This window comes from Cebus imitator, unplaced genomic scaffold (assembly GCF_001604975.1).
Source record: "Cebus imitator isolate Cc_AM_T3 unplaced genomic scaffold, Cebus_imitator-1.0 Scaffold73, whole genome shotgun sequence".
In the NCBI taxonomy this organism is placed as follows: domain Eukaryota; kingdom Metazoa; phylum Chordata; class Mammalia; order Primates; family Cebidae; genus Cebus; species Cebus imitator.
In genome coordinates, this window is record NW_016107388.1 from 798,105 (window position 1) to 811,315 (window position 13,211).

At 36.2% G+C, this 13,211-nt stretch overlaps 1 pseudogene; it reads right to left on the reverse strand.

Moving 5' to 3' along the window:
• Nucleotides 1–809: 809 nt before the first annotated feature.
• LOC108306658 lies at nucleotides 810–12,804 on the reverse strand (annotated as a pseudogene).
• Nucleotides 12,805–13,211: the final 407 nt, after the last annotated feature.

Here is a 13,211-nt window from a genome sequence, read left to right on the forward strand (position 1 = left end):
TTCTTTTTGTTTAATTGTAATTTAAACTTACTACTTTTCTTTTATGCGGCCTAAGACCCAATTATAACTTGTCTTAATAATTTAATGCATTAACAAGCCTACATCATTTTTATAATTTGATAAACTGCTTGAAAATACATATTTCACTCAAAGTCCAGTATAAGTACTTCACATGAACATTTTCATAAATCAGACATAATTACAGTAATAAAAGTGTTAATCTCTATCTTGTATTCATACCTTTGTTCATTAGCTCTGCTTCTTCCAGGATATGCTATTTTTCTTATTGTATCACCAGGGCAGTGTGCATTAATACAACATGTCGGATGGCATCAACATGCCATAGTGGAAAAAGGAGAATACCACCTATGGGGTCATAAGAAGGTGATTCACAACAGCAACATCTTCTAATTCTTGTTTTAAGATATTGGCCAAGTCTGGAATAGACTTTAAAGCTGACAACACAATTCTAGTTTATAGGTCTAGAGTTTCAGTTTATTGTTTCCTAACCATAATGTCATTGTCAAGCCACTTGGACTTAAGAATCTGAGTCAGAAGAAAAACATATTTCAGGAAATAACCAATGAAAATAGTGTTTACTAATATTTACTGCTTATCTCGAACCGGGCATAACTCTATATGATTTCCATACATTGACTATTTAATTTTCACAGCAGCTTTATGGGATAGGTTTTTTAAATTTCTATTTTGCACATAAGAAAATCAAAGTTGAGAGAGTTTCAGAAGCTTCATCAGGAAGTGGAAAAGCTAATGTTGAAAGTAGGTCACCTGAATTTTGGTTAATGCTCTCAATGTCCACACTGTTCTTGAATGTTTCCGGAGATAAAGGATGACTGTGATCCTTTGAAGTGAAAGAGAAGCAGTATTAAAAACATATATATAGTAAAGAAAAATTGTTTACCATTATATAGGAGTGTAGTCCAAAAAGAGGATTTGTAACTTTGAGTTTATGCTGATGTCTTGTTTAGAGGTCAGACAACAAAAGAATACCAACATTTTAATTGTTGGATCATGTTAATGTAGGATCTAAGTCTTGATGGTGGGTTTTTGTGCTATAATGACAGAACCCAAAATATTTTAAAAGTTGAAGTGTAATTCACCCTAAGAGACACTTTGACTAATGTGATTAATGTATCACCTAGAATATTTTACCCTGCCTTCAAGGGCAAGGTTATTTTAAATGGAAATTTTAAAAATAGAGCTCTGATACAGACTGTGGCATTGGAGTGATGTAAACATTTTCCTGAGATCAGAAATAAATGGGGATAGGCCTTGCATGGTCTGATAGGCAAAAAAATAAAAATATGAAACAAAACATAAAAAGAAATGAAGGTGAGAGATGAGGATCCAATTTCATTTTCCTACATGTGGCTTGCCAGTTGTCCCAGCACCATTTGTTGAAAAAGGCGTAATTTCCCCACTTTAAGTTTTTTTGCTTTGTTGAAGATCAGTTGGCTCTAAATATTCGGGTTTTTTTTTTTTTCTGGGATCTCTCTTCTGTTCCATTGGTCTGTGTGCCTATTTTTATATCAGTACCATGCTGTTTTGGCCACTATGGTCTTATAATATACTTTGGAATCAGGTAGTGGACGCCTCCAGATTTGTTCTTTTTTGATACAAAAATTAACTCAAGATGAATTAAGAACTTAAATCTAAGATCTGAAACTATAAAAATTCTAGAAGGTAGCATTGGAAAAACTTCTAGACATCAGCTGAGGCAAGGATTTCATGATCAAAAACCCAAAAGCAAATGCAATAAAAACAAAGATAAATCATTGGGACTTAATTGAACTAAAGAGCTTTTTCATGGTCAAAGGAACAGTCAGCAGAGTAAACAGACGACCCACAGAGTGGGAGAAAATTATGACAATCTATACACCTAACAAATGACTAATATCCAGACTCTAAAACAAACTCCAACAAATCAGTAGGAAGAAAACCAAACAATCCAATCAAAACGTGGCCTAGGACATGAATAGACAATTCTCAAAAGAAGGTACACAAATGACCAACAAATGTATGAAAAAATGCTCAACATCACTAATGATCAGGGAAACACATACCAAAACCACAATGCAATATCACCTTACTCCTGCAAGAATGGCCGTAATCAAAAAGTAAAAAAAACAGTAGATGCTGGCATGGATGTGGTGAATAGGGAACACTTTTACATTGCTGGTAGGAATGTAAACTAGTACCAGCCACCATGGAAAACAGTGTGGAGATTCCTTGAATAACTAAAAGTAGAATAACCATTTTGTACAGCAATCCCACTACTGGGTAGGGAAAGAAGTCATTACATGAAAAAGATACTTGCACACGCATGTTTATAGCAGCACAATTTGTAATTGCAAAATCATGGAACCAACCCAAATGCCCATCAATCAATGAGTGGATGAAGAAGCTATGGTATATTTATACAATGGAATACTACTCAGCCATAAAAATGAATGAATTGATGCCATTCACAGCAACCTGGGTGAGATTGTAGACCATTATTCTAAATAAAGTAATTCAGGAATGAAAAACCAAATATCGCACGTTCTCACTGATAAGTGGGAACTAAGCTATAAATGCAAAGGCATAAGAATGGTAAAATGAACTTTGGGGAATTAGGGGTAAGAGTGGGAAGGGGGCAAGGGCTAAAAGACTACAAATATGATGCAGTGTATACTGCTTAGGTAATGGGTGTACTAAAATCTCACAAATCACCACAAAAGAAATTACTCTTGTAACCGAATACCACCTGTATCCCAATAACGTATGGAAAAATTAAAAAGAAAAAGATAAGTAAATAGGAAGACATGAAGTGAAACAAAAAGTGAACCACATCAGCCAAGCTCTCTAGGGAAACAGTCTAAGAGATATATCTAGATATACATATATAGGAGAAATTTATGCAAAGGAATTGTCTCACGCAATTGTGGGGGATGGCAAGTTTGAAAGTGGTAGAGGTTGGAAACTCAGGCAGGATTATTGATGTCATTTTGATGCAAAATTTCTCCTCTAAGAAACCTCAGTGTTTGACTTTTAAGGCCTTTCAATGGATTAACGTGGGCCCATCTGCACGATTGAGGATAATGTCCTTTACTAATCGTAATGGTTTTCTCATATATACTCTTTATACGTTTAAAAGCATACAACTGTATTCTTGTGTACAGACAGTGCTACATGGATTTTTGTGAGCAGTGATTCTAAAGACTGGAGACGTCACTAAATTTTGTCCCTCTGGTCAAGTGTGAGAACTCAAGTACATTGGACTCCTGCTGTCTGAGCCATTTGTTTACATAGTGTTTTCATGAGATCCAGCCCCAGCTCTAGCAGAATGCAGAGAGAATTCACACAATGTTTTGTTATGACGTGGGTACCCAGAAGCCAAATAAACTGGGAACATCATGAGTTTTTAAATTCTATTCCTATGTGACCACATTCTCTGAATCTTTAAGCAGAGGAGAAGGAGGCTCAATTTGGTGATACTGCTACTCACTTTGGAGCCTGAGCAGGAGACAGAAAGCCATAACTAAAGATCACAGTGTCTCTCGTCCAAGGCCAGATCTAGTTGCAGATGTTAACCACAACTAGAAAGTACCCCCACACAAACACTTAGATTGGTGTTTGGTTAAATAGCTGGGTATTGTATTTAGTCAAACTGACACATACAACTAAACCAATATAGTAAGTTCCAAAGCTACGGTCACAGCCAGCCCAAGTATTAGTGATTAAAATAATTACTAGTGGATTTGTGGATATGAAATAATAAATGCCTGTGACGATACAATCATCTCTTAAAAAGGTGACAGAGTAACAGAAAATAAATAATTTGCCAAAGAATAAAATGAGAACTAATCCTGAGCCTTAAGCAATGGATGGAGGGAAGAATAATAAAGAATTAGGTCCTTACAGCATAATAAAAATATAAATCAAAACTAAAAATATTGCTCAAATACATGAAATTTCATGGAAATTAAACAATCTTCCTCTGAATGACTTTTGGGTAAATAATGAAATTAAGGCAGAAATCAGTAAGTTCTTTGAAGCTAATGAGAACAAAGATACAACATACCAGTATCTGGAACACAGCTAAGGCAGTATTAAGAGAAAAATTAATAGTACTCCATGCCCAAATCATAAAGCTATGAACGTCTTAAATTAACAACATCACAACTAAAAGGATTAGAGAAGCAAGAACAAATGAACCCCAAAGGTAGCATAAGATAAGAAGTAACCAAAATAAAAACTGAACTTAAGGAGATCGAGGCATGGAAAATCATTCAAAAGATCAGTGGATCAAGGAGCTGTTTTTTTTAGGCCACTAGCTAGAAAAATAAAGAAGGAAAGACAGAGAATTCAAATAAACACAACAAGAAATGACAAGGGTGATATGACCACTCACCCCACAGAAACACAAATAACCATCAGAGACTGCTATGACCACCTCTATGCACACAAACTAGAAAATATATAAGAAATGAATAAATTACAGTACACATACACCCTCTCAAGACTGAACCAGTAAGAAATTGATTCCCTTAACAAACCTAAAATAATGAACATCAAACTGTAATCATTAATTAATAGCCTGTGGACCAAAAAAAGGCCAGGGCCAGACAGATGCATAGTAGAATTCTACCAGTTGTAAAAAGAAGACGTGGTACCATTCCTACTGAAATTACTTCAAAAAATTGAGAAGGAGGGACTCCTCTCTAGCTCATTATATGAGACCAGCATCGTCCTGATACCAAAGCTGGCAGAGCCACAACAACAACAACAAAAAGAAAACTTCAGACCAATGTTCTTGATGAACATTAATGCAAAAAGCCTCAACAAAATACTTGCAAAATGATTCCAGGAGCATACTAAAGAGGTAATCCACCATGATCAAATGGGCTCTATTCCTGGGATGCAGGGTTGATTTGACACACACAAATCAATATATGTGATTCATTACATAAACAGAAGTAAAGACAAAAACCACATGATTATCTCAATAGATGCAAAAAGGTTTTTGATAAAATTCAACATTCTTGCATGTTAAAAGCTCTTAATAATAGGTATTGAAGGAATATACCTCAAACTAGTAAGGGCCATCTATGACAAACCTACAGGTAGCAACATACTGAATGGGAAAAAGCTGGAAGCATTTCCCCTTGAAAACCAGCATAAGATAAGGGTGCCCTGTCTCACCACTCTTGTTCAAAATACTATTGGAGGTCCCGGCCAAAGCAACCAGGAAAAAGAAAGAAATAAAGGGCATCCAAATAGGAAAGGGGGAAGTCAAACTCTTTTGGTTTGCAGACAACGATTCTATATCTAAAAAAAATCCCATCAATTCAGCCCCAAAACTTCTTCAGATAATAAACAACTTCAGCAAAATTTCAGGATACAAAGATCAATATACAAAAATCACTAGCATTCCCGAATGCAAACAACAGCCAAATCAAGAACCAAAGCGGGAGTGCGGTGCCATTCACAACAGCCATAAAAAGAAGAAAACACCTAGGAATACAGCAAATTAAGAAGGTGAAAAATCTCTATAATGAGAATTACAAAACAGTGCCCAAAGAAATCAGAGAAGACACAAACAAATGGAAAAACATTCCATGCCCATGGACAGGAAGAATCACTGTCATTAAAATGACCATACTGTTCAAAGCAGTCAAGCCTATCCCTATTGAATTACCGATGGAATTCTTCACAGAACTGGAAAAAACTATTTTGAAATTCATATGGAGCCAAAAAAAAAGAGCCCTAATAGACAAGGACTCCTAAGGAAAAACCAAAGCTGGAAGCATCATGTCACCTGACTTCAAACTAAAATGCAGGGCTGCAGTAACCACAGTTTGGCACTGGCACAAAAGCAGACACATAGACCAGAACAATTAAACAGAATAGAGAGCCCAGAAATAAGGCCACACATCTACGACCATCTAATCTTCAACAAAGCTGACAAAAACAAACAATAGGAAAAAGGATTCCCTATTCAATCAATAGTGAGAGGATAGCTGGCTAGTCATATGCAGAAGATTAAAACTGCACCTCTTCCTTACACCACATACAAAAATAAGCTCAGGATGGGTTAAAGACTTAAATGCAAAACCCAAAACTGCAAAATCCCTGGAAGACAACCTAGGCAATACCATCCCAGACATAGAAATAGGCAAAGATTCCATGATGAAAATGCCAAAACATTTACCACCAAAACAAAACTTGATTAATGAAACCTAATTAAAGTTCTGTACAGCAAAAGAGACTATCTACGAAGTAAACAGACAAGCTGCAGGATGAACAGACAAGCTACCAGATGGGAGAAAATATCCGTGAACTATGAATCTGACAAAAATCTAATATCCAGCATCTACAAGAAACTTACCTATAGGAAGAAACAAATTTACAAGACAAAAAAGAAACAAATTTACAAGAAATATCTAACAACCCCATTCAAAAGTGTACAAAGAACATGAACAGACACTTCTCAATAGAAGACATACATGTGGTGAACAACCATATGAAAAAACTCTCAATATCACTGGTCATTAGAGAAATGCAAATCAAAACCACAATGAGATACCATCTCACACCTGTCAGAATGGCTAGTATTAAAAAGGCAAAAATGATGCTGGCAAGGTAGCAGAGGAAAGGGAACAGTTAGATGCCATTGATAGGAGTGTAAATTTGTTCAGTCATTGTGAAAAACAGTGTAGTGATTCTTCAAAGAGCTAAACACAGAACCACCATTCAGCCCAGCAATCCCATTCCTGGATATATATGCACAGGAATGTAAATCATTCTACCATAAAGATACATGCCAATATGTGTTCATTGCAGCACTATTCACTAAATCAAATATATAGAATTCACCTAAATGCCCTTCACTGACTTACTGGATGAAAACAACATGTTTCATATACATCATGGAATATTATGCAGCCATGAAAAATGAGATTGTGTCTTTTGCAGGAATGTGAATATGCCTGGAGGCCATTATTTTTAGCAAACTAATGCAGGGACAAAAAAAAACAAAAACCACATATTCTCACTCATATATGGGAGATAAGTGATGAGAATAGCTGGATGCAAGGAGGGCAAAAATAGACACTTGAGGCCTATTGGTGGGTGAAGGGTAGGAGGAGGGAGATCAGAAAAAGCAACTATTGGGTACTAGGCTTAGTACCTGAAAAATAAAGTAATCTATACAACAAACCGCAGTGATGTGAGTGAGTTTACCCATATAACAAACCTGCACTTGTGCCCCTGAACCTAAAATTGAAGTTTTTTGTTTGTTTGTTTTTTAAGAATTAGGTCATAAAAGAAGTGACTGGTAACTAACAGGGAATTCTATACATTCACTTAGAAGAGATTTTTACACTTAAGCATTTGATTAATGTGAACTGTTCTAGATGAAGGCACAGCCTGACACATACTTGGTCACTTAGTTTTGTCTTACATCAGAAGTATTTCCACAGTATGTAATGCTTCATAATTTACTTCTACCTTATAAAAATAACAATAATAACTTTATACTCACATACAAAAACTATGACTTTCACAGTTATCTATGGGATCATAAAACTATAGATATTTTTGAGGTAAAAAACAAAGAGAAAAATGCCAGGCATGGTGGCTTGCACCTGTAACTCCAGCAATTTGGGCAGCCGAGGTGGGAGGATCCTTTGAGCCCAGGAGTTTGAGACCAGCCTCAGTGACATAGTGAGATTCTCATCTTTAAGAAAAATGTAACAATAAAATGTCTGGGTGTGGCGGTGCCTGCCTGTAGTCCCAGCTACTCTGGAGCCTGAGGTGGGAGGATTGATTAAGCCCAGGAGCTTCAGGCAGCGGGGCGTCATGATCACACCACGGCACTCGAGCCTGGGTGACAGAGTGAAACATGTTATGAAACTAGCATAGTGAAGGCATCCTTAAATGAGCAGCAATTAGAAAAAAAGTGAGCTCACGTTATGAGATTATGATAACTTTATAATTAAGATGTCAGTAGATCTATCTTTAACTGATGGGAAAATCGGTAATATTTACTTTCTAATGAGTGACATAAAATGAGGATTTTTGAAACAAAGTGGCTTAAGGTCCTAAAATATGAAACAAAATTTTAAATTAAATGCTCTCTGGAGGTTTAGCAAATCATTAAATAGGTTTGTACTCAAACTCTCACTCATAATAAATTGAAGTAATACACTAGAAATAAATTTAAATTAGTACATTTGGCTTAAATGTCTTATATATTATTTTTATACTATATAATTCATCGAAGAGTACAAATTGGGGTTTTCTAGGATTTGCACAGTTGGGCAGCTAATACTGCTAATTTTACAATATTTTCATTATCCCAAAATGGGCTCATTTGCGGTTATTTTCTATCGTCCATCCAACCCTAGACAGTCATCTACTTTCAGCCTGTGTCTGGAACCTGGAGTTATTTATGTACAGTTTCCAGAACACAGAGATTGAAAGTGGATATGTTCTCGCTGTGACTGACTTCTTTTGCCCAGCGTACGGTTTTTGAAGTTCATCCATGTCGTAGCATACCTCAGGCCTTCATATCTTTTTATGTCTGAATAATATTTCATTGTATGGGTATACCTCATTTATTTACCTATTCTTAAGTTGATGAGCACTTGGCTTGTTTATACTTTTTTGCTACTTTGAGTATTGCTGATATAAACATTTATATACAAGTTTTAAGTGAATCTGTGTGTTCACTTGTCTTGGGTGTATACCCAGGAGTAGAATTGCTAGACCATATTATAACTATTTTTAGCGTGTTGAGAGGCTAATAAACTGTTTTTTAAAGTGGCTGTATCATTTCACAGTTTCACCATCATGTAACTGGGTCCAATTATTCTTTGAACTCACCAGGACTTGCTACTGACTGTATTTTATATTTTATCCACCCTAGTTGGTGCAAAAAGCCATTTCACTGTGGTTTTGAATTGCTCTTCGGTAATAATGACCTTAAACATATTTTCATGTGCTCATTGGCCATTTGTATATCTTCTTTCAAGAAATATATTTTGAAATTCATTGCTCATTTTAATTGAGATATAATCATTTTATTATTGAGTGGTGAGAGTTCTTTATATATCCCAGATACAAATCTCCTATCGTATTTGAGATGTAAATCTTATATTATTCTGTAGTTTATCTTTTCACTTTTCTGATGGTGTCTCTGAAGGATGCAATTCCTTTATGCAGCGCAACTTATCTTTTTATTCTCGTTTTCTTTCACTTTGGTGTTATCTAAGACTCCAGCGTCAAATCCAAGGTCGTGAAAATTTAGCCCTATGTTTGCTTCTGAGAGGTTTATAGTTTTGTTTGTTTGTTTGTTTGTTTGTTTATGTTTTTGTTTTTTTTGAGACAGAGTTTCACTCTTGTTACCCAGGCTGGAGTGCAATGGAGTGATCTTGGCTCACCGCAACCTCCACCTCCTGGGTTCAAGCAATTCTCTTGCCTCAGCCTCCCAGGTTTATAGTTTTAACTCTGACGTTTAGGCCGACGACTCACTCTGAATTAAGTTTTGTTTTTGGGGTGAGAAGGAAACACAACTTCATTACATGTGAGTGGATAGTCAACATTTCCAGCGCTAATTGGTGAGAGGCTGTTCATTCTCATTGAATTGTTACAGCACCCTTGTCAAAATCAATTGACTATAAATATAAGGTTTTGTTTCTGGATTCAATTATATTTTGTTGAATTATATGTTTGTACTTGTGTAGCAGCACACTCTTTTCATTACTATCGTGCTGTAGCAAGTCTTGAAATCAAGGAGTCTTCCAACTTTGTTCAAGATTATGTTGGGTAACATGGTTACATCTCCCCATGAACTTACAATCAGCTTGTTAATTTCTGGGGGAAAAAAAGGAAATCTTGGATTTTTGTAGGGACTGGGATGAATCTGTACATCAGTTTTTGATTACTGCTATTTAAACAGTATTAAGTCTGCTGATGCACAAACAAGAGATTTATTTCTGTATACCCAGATTTTCTCTAATTTATTTCAACAAAATGTTGTAGTTTTCAGTGTATTTGTATTGCAATTATTTATGAACTGAATAAATGTATTTATTAAATACATGTTTAAATGTTTTATTATTTCAGTGCTATTATAAATGTGTTTATAATTTTACTCTCAGGATATTTGTTGCTATTGTCTAGAAAATAAATTGATTTTATATATTAATTTTGTATCCTGAAATTTTAATTAACTCATTTATCAGTTCTGATGATTATTTTTAGTGCAGTCCTTAAGATTTTCTACGTATATAATCATTATCATCAGCAAATAGAGTTTACTTCTTCCTTTCTAAAGTGTACCCTTTGAGTACTTTTCTTTTTTTATTAATATTTAAAATTACAAATCATAATTTTATTACATTTATTTTCTCTTGACTAATTGCTAGAACTTCTGGAATAATGTTGAACAGAAGTGGTAAATGCAGACTCCATTATCTTAAAGGGAAGCATTCCATCTTTTGCCACTAAGATTTATGTTAACTGTGCATGTTTTGTTGATCCTCTTTAACAAGGTAAGAAATTTACCCCCATTCCTAGTTAGTTTAGTATTTTTAACAAGAAAGTGTGCTGGATTTCAATGTTTTTTCTGAATGTTGAGATGATCATGGGGTACTTTGTTCCATGATACGGGGTCTTGTATTAATAGATTTTCAGATGCTGCATTGTTGTGATGTATCAACTTGGTGTGGTTTATAATCACTTCAAATTGTTCCTGGGTTGGGCTTACTAGTATTTTGTTCAGGATTTTATGTATCTTTTAAGAATATCGGTATGTGGTTTTATTTCTTGTGATGTCTTTAGAGAGTCTTTTTATCAGCCACTTGATATAGTCACCTGGTATAATTAGCTGGGAAGTGTTCCTTCATCTTCCAGGTTTTCGAAGAGCTCGTGTTAATGCCTTTTTATTTTTTTCAGATGAAGTCTTGCTCTGTCACCCAGGCTCTAGTGCAGTGGTGCGGCCTCAGCTCACTGAAACCTCTGCCTCTCAAATTCAAGTGATTCTCCTGCCTCAGCCTCCCTAGTGGTTGGGATTACATGTGCACACCACCATGCCTGGCTAATTGTTGTGTTTTTTTTTTTGTTTTGTTTTGTTTTTGTTTTTGTTTTTGTTTTAGTAGAGACGAGGTTTCACCTTGGTGGTCAGGTGGGTCACGAACTCCTGACCTCATTATCCACTTGCCTCAGCCTCCCAAAGTGCTGGGATTACAGGTGTGAGCCACTGCATCCAGCCATTAATGCCTTTTTAAATATTTGGTCAAATGAACCAGAGGAGCCACCTGAGCCTGGAGTTTTTACTTTAGAAAGTTTTTTTCAAATAACTGTTTTAAAAATTTCTATAGGTTAACTAAGATTTTTTTTTTCATAATAGAGTTTATTGGTTGAGGATCAGTACAGACATTTCAATTTTGTACATAATTCTTAACATCTGTACCAAAAATCTAAAAAGAGATGTATAAATTCTTTTTAAAGGTTATTCCAGGCTGGGTGCAGAGGCGCATGCCTGTAATCTGAACACATTGGGAGGCCGAGGCTGGTGGATCATGAGGTTAGGAGTTTGAGACCAGCCTGACCAAAATGGTGAACCCTGTCTCTACTAAAAATACAAAAAAAAATTAGCTGGATGTGGTGGTGAGTGCCTGTAATCCCAGCTACTCAGGAGGCTGAGGCAGGAGAATTGCCTGAACCTGGGAGGTGGAGGTTGCAGTGAGCCAAGATCGCACCACTGAACTCCAGCCTGGGCAACAGAGCAAGACTCTATCTCAAAAAAAAGAAAAAAAAAGTTATACCAGGGACTTTCCAGCTTAAAATTTGGAAGCAAATTTTCCTGAAGAGGCTTCAAGTACCAGTATCTTCACATGTTAATAAGCTGTTACATACACCCAGCAATTCACAACTGAATAGCACATATATTACATACTCAAATTTTTCATCTTTCACAGCACAGTAACAAAGTTATTAGGAAAATAGGACTACCACAACCATAAATGTTACAGAGTACACACAACTCTGACAGAGAAAGCCGTGATCAAGTCATGGTTTTCTTTAGGAAACAATTCTACTACATGAGAATAGAAGTAATTTTAAATGTCCAAGAAATTAAATGCAGGACTGACTCCATATTGCCATTTAATATGCTTTGTATTACAGGATGTAAAAACTAACCCCCATCTATGGAATGTTAAGCTGACACTCTATACAGTCAAAGGCTCCCATAATTCAATATCCCACACTATTTTCTAGTTGTACCAAAAAATAAACAACCTGTGAATGATTTCACCTCTTAAAAAACAGCATTTACACTTAAAACATAGGATGATGCTGTGGGATTCCCTCCTTTTTAAAAATGTTTCTGGAGCTACTAAAAAACTTGCATTTACAAAATAGTTGATAAAAATATTCATCCTGATTATACAAGAAAGGAGCCAGGAATCACTGATAAGACATGGTATATGATATTTATCAGACTTGGCTTCTTTCTCTCCTGCCTCATCAGAGGCTGGACTCTCCTCCGTGCTCTTTTCCCCATTTTCTGCAGGTAACCCTTTAGTTCCTTGGTTAGCCACTTAGGCCTGTTTCCCCATTGCTCCTCTTTTCCAGCTTGTTTGCACTTGTTTCTCTGAAGATATATCCTTTGCTGCTACTTTTTCGTCTTTGCTTCCACTTTTGCAGGAGCAGATTTAGCTGACGGCAGCGCCGATCTCCTCGTAGGCTCTTCCTTGTAGCCCCTTAGGCGGAACTGACCTTCCTCTTGGGCATCCTGGCGGCAGGGAGGGCGCGTGCTGGGTGCCCAAGGGCCACGGCGAGGCAGGAGCCTTCGGGAGGGTTGGCTGCCTGGCTGCTCCACTCCATCCGCCGCCCCAGCTCGGAGATTTTCTATTTCTTCTTAGGTTGGTTTTGGCAGTTTGTATATGTCTAGAAATGTGTTTATATCGTCTAGGCAATTTATTTTGTTGACATATAATTTTTCATAGTATTTCCTGTAATCATGTTTTGGGTTTTTTTTTTTTTTTTCCAATAAGTTTGGTGCCAATATTCACCATTTTAGTCATGTGAGGCTTTTCTCCTATTATCTTGGTCAGTATAGCTAAACATTTGTGAAGTTTGTTGATCTTCTTAAAGAACTCATTTCTGGGTTTATTTTCTCTATCATTTTTGTATTCTCT